Genomic DNA, 5,136 nt, shown 5'->3' on the forward strand with positions numbered 1-5,136 from the left:
TTTGAATGATTTGTGGTGTTTGTAAAATAGTGTATTTTGTGAAGTGAATGGTCCCCAAAAATGACGTGCTTTGAACGATTGTTCGTAAGTATATATTATTTTTTTAAGATAAATTTATGTACAAAAAAAAACTGCACACATAAATATACTTGTATGTGTGTTCTAACCATAAAATTAATAATAGTCCTGAAACCGCGTACGCGGATCAAACAGAAGGCAACTAAACTACTCTTCAAAGAGTAGTTTTATGTTTTGACCCATTAGTTTCCTTGTAGACGTCGCTCAGTACGCAACTCCCGATTTGAATTCAACTATGCCGACTTGTGTCGTTTTAAAGTATATAAATACTACTGGGATCTTAAAGAAACAGGATGAGATCACATTTTATGTGTAAGTAGCAAATACATTACTTAAAAATTTAATTCTTTTACCATCTGTCAGATTGTCAAGGAAAACAAAATGGACAGTTTGTTAGTGTTGCCAGGATAGTCAAAACTTTTACGCTAGTTTGCTCATCAAACGAGAGAACTAATGAAAATTGGACCTCTCGGATTAAACAACGTCGTGGTGGATATTTGACCGACATTATGTTTAAAACATCAAATATTTAAAATAACATAAAAATATCAATTTTATGTAAAATAAAATAAAATTTGTTTAATTTTTTCAATTCATAGTTCATTAATTAAATCACTCTTATTAACTAACCCTTGACTTATTTACTCTGTTGTGTCAATCAATGTTTCCGCGTGTACAATACAATTTTAGATAAATTTACTGTTTTTTTTTTAAATATAATTATTTTACATTTGTTTTATGATTATTTTTTCGCGATCTGGCAACATTACGCGGCGATATCACGCATGCGCGGGGTGAATGGGGGCAAAGTTAATGCAAACATTTACCTTTTCGTTGAGAAAATTCGATTTTACTTTGCAAACAACTGTGATCGCGCCACTTGCCCGTTGACAGATGAACGTTCAAAATGGTCTGGTTCGTGGGATGCGTAATCCTTATTTACTTTGTCCCAGGACCCTAATACAATGAATGCAATTACCCACCTTATATTGGGTTCTGGCAACTTTATTGTTTGGAACTTCTCTCGCAGCAGTCAGGATCCGATCAGATCCTGTCGTCAGGAAGGTGGGACACTTGCCGTGTTTTCTTGAAGATCAAATACGATTAAACAACACAGTAGATTCAATGAGTTATTGATCGCAAAAATAACTTATTCGCGATCGCGGTGAGAATATCAAAAGCACATGCACACAATCAGTTCAGTTGTTATAATACAGCCGGGACAATATCGGTCCCCACGTTACTGTGGCTACGCATTGCAACATCTTAACCAGGGCCCAGTAGGTAGCAAACAATTTTTAACCCCTTAATTTAGCCAATGTGCTATACACTATACACATCCAGAGTAATGTGTCGTAACCAAACTGATTATGCCTTTATGTGTTCGTATTAATAATGATCGAGATTTATATCTGTACCTCAGAGGCAGACGGATGCAAATCCAGAATTTGCTGAAATGACATTTCGATTTTCGTATCCAGTTTATGATCATGTCCATTGATTTTAAAGAAATGAAAGCCTTATACTGAAAGAACCAATGTATTAAGATACTTAAAATACAAAAGAATGCTATAAATTGTTAGCAATTACTTAGAGAAAATAGATTCTTTCAGCTTGTTTTGAACATTTGGATTTGCATCCGCCTGCCTCTGAGGTACAGATATTACGATTGATACTACAACAGAAAATAAATATATTGCTTCGTATACATTTCTCAGTCGCTTGTTAATTTATAGATGGCTCGCTATAAGAAGACAGAATTCGTTGACGAAGATGTAAGCAGCGTAAGTTCCATACAACTCAACGAAGGCGTGTCGTCGACCACAACACACATCAGATATCATACGGTAAGTGACACCTTTTTATTTCATATGACTTTAAACATAACGTCTTATTCATATTTAAAGCATTATTTATTTATTTATTAACCAGCATTGTCCATTTATACAATTTTTATGGTTTTAATATAAGGATTAAAAAATAGTTAAAAACATTTTTAAAAAAGAAAAGAAGCATTGACAAGGAACATCAAGATAAGATCTGGACTGTTTGTTTTTCCCTATTCATTTTTATCGCATATTGCTATCCTTTTCTTACAATATTCTTGGAATATTTTGGCCGTAAATATTTCATTTCTTCAGTACGTTATTGGCTAATTTTTAATATTCATATCAATATTCGACGTCAGTTTTTTAAAGACACATTTGGTCTCTTAGACCACACACGCTGCATTTTGTGAACTGACGCAGTGCCCTATGCACAGTCCGGTGCGGATAAGAGTATGGTGATGACGATTGTTTATAGTACTCGAATAGTATTTTCCGGTCGCAATTTCTGCCTACGTCATACGACATCGCTAGTAGAGTTAATGTTTACCCAACTTACACATAAATATAGGTTGATGCACACATTTACAAGGTTGGCGCATTCATTTAAATGACCACGGTGTTAAGGGGAGAGCCTCTAGTATTATTTTTTTTTCGGTACAGTAACAAATTACTTAATCAATTCTCTGTATACTCGTATATGCGGACTAAGAATACTCAACTTGTGAAATATAATCCTAGACAACTCAACCACATGAACGTGCTAAAAAATACCTCTGGAGACGGTTATGTGACGTCGTGTTACGTTAGTCTGATAAAAAGAAAATCATACGAATTAGAAAGAAAGAAAAGAAAAACTAAAATGTCTTGTTTTAAAAAGAAATACAAGTATTTAAAACTACACCAATTTTGTGCTATTTTTTTTTTGATTTCTTGATTAAATTATGCCTTCAATAATCGTCAAAAAATAAAACAGTTAAAATACTATAATATTATGTTAATAAAATTTGTATAAAACCACTCACCGACTTATCTGTCTACCGGTTTCGAGACGTAACCCGTCTCTTCGTCAGGACAACAACACTACACCGACATGCAAATACCACTACACACGTTCACCATAAAAGATTTGCAAAAATATAAAATCGACATGCAGGTTAGACACATGCTTCACTACGCCACCACCGAGGGATAATGACTTATGAAGCTAATATTTCAAAAGGATTAACAATCGGAAAAGGAGGAAAAAGGGAGGGGGAGGGTAGGGTGACCATTACAATGAAATATCGAATAATGGACTATATTGGAAAGTTACTTGATTATTTATTAATGGGACATTATTTTTCAAAGCCTTCTTTATGTAAAAAATCTCCATATTATTTACTTTCAGTCCTTTATTATTTATGTGTAAAACTTGAACACCGGTATCTTTATTAAATTCATGATTTGAGTCTATAATGTGGTTGGCGAATTCCGAGAAGTTATTATTTTTATTTTTGCACCACAACAGGCCAGGAGGCCCAATTACAGCGGTGAATTACATCACAGAACACCCAGGCTTGATAAAAATCACATTTAATTTTTGTGTTCTCACCGGGAATCGAACCCGGAACCTTCCGTCTGTGAGTCAAGCGTCTTGACCACTACACCACGGAGGCCGCCAGATTATTACTAAGACATCTCATGTGTTCTTTAACACGAGTATGGAAATTTCTTGACGTTCTTTCAATGTAGACTGAAGAACAAGAATTGTAATTTAATTGGTAGACACCCGAATTATTAAATACATTATTTTTATCTTTATTATTTAGTAAAAATCTACCAATATTATTATTAGTATAGAAGGCAGGTTTGATATTACTAAGTAAAAATTTTGATACATTAGATTCAAAGATTCAAAATTTTAATAATATTACTATAGTTTATTTTAGAAATAACAAAATAAATCTATAAAAAAAAAACAAATAAACAATATTTTATTTTGAATACTTAAAGCATTTACTTTATGGTCTAACATTTTATTCAATATTTGTATATAACCACTTGACGACTTTTCTATGTCTACCGGTTTCGAGATTTTTTGGGCCAATGAGAGTTGAAACAGCTTGTTTCAACTCTCCTCTTTTATATATTTTTTTACTTTAATGTTTTGTGGCGTGGATTGGGACACCGAATTGTTCATTGTTATTGTTTTAGATTTTTTTATTTTTATATTTGCGTTCTTATGATTTACCTAAATATTTAATTTTGAGGGCCATTTTCAACGAGTTGTAAATAACTCACTATTAGAAAATGGAATCGAGTTGGGGTAGAGTGGGATTGGGAATGGGAGACACTAGCCACAGGACCACAGCCCGATTACGATGCCCAATCAAAATGTACGAAATACTCCAATGCTATTATTTATAAAAACTGCACGTTTATCGTGCAGTTTTTATATTTAACTTTTATGTTTTATAGCGTAACCAATATATTTTTATTGATGAACATACCAACGTTTGATTGCAGCAGTTAAATTTTTTTCACGCGCATTTTTCTAAATACATATTAAAACAAAAAAAATATTGTTTTTATTAAGAAAACAAGCCTAGACTTCCATATTCCCTTATTTAAGGTATTCTCTATCCCTGTTGTAATTTGTTAATCTTAATGACTCCCGAGGGGGTGAAATCCAGTCTTTTGTCTACGAACATTTGGACAAACTCAAATATTGTAATGAAACCAACTGGTCCATGAAGAAGTTTAAAAATTGAAAAATTGTTTTCAGGCGTTGCCTAGTATGTGAAATAATTCAGTCAGATGAATCTCTTCACAACATTAAAGGTTTCAGCTCATTAACTTCGCTAAAATCAACAAATGGAAGAATTGAAGAAATATGGATGATCTAACATAGGCAAAATGGTGAATGTTACACAGTGTGTAAAGTGGCCACTTAAACCAGCCAATGACAGGTCATAAGCCCTGTAAATGCCTAGACTTCCATATTCCCTTATTTAAGGTATTCTCCATCCCTGTAGTAATTTGTTAATCTTAATGACTCCCGAGGGGGTGAAATCCAGTCTTTTATCTACGAACATTTGGACAAACTCAAATATTGTAATGGTTACAATTTACCCTTACCTCTGTTTCAACTTACCTCAGTACTAGAAGATCTGTAACGCAGGGAATTTTTTCAGGTATAGCCCCCATAGGCCCCAGAAAGATGGAAAAAAGTAGTCGCTAGTTGCTAGCT

Source organism: Micrasema longulum, unplaced genomic scaffold (assembly GCF_059751315.1).
Source record: "Micrasema longulum isolate JH-2025_06_02 unplaced genomic scaffold, ASM5975131v1 h1tg000869l, whole genome shotgun sequence".
NCBI classification, from domain to species: Eukaryota; Metazoa; Arthropoda; class Insecta; order Trichoptera; family Brachycentridae; genus Micrasema; species Micrasema longulum.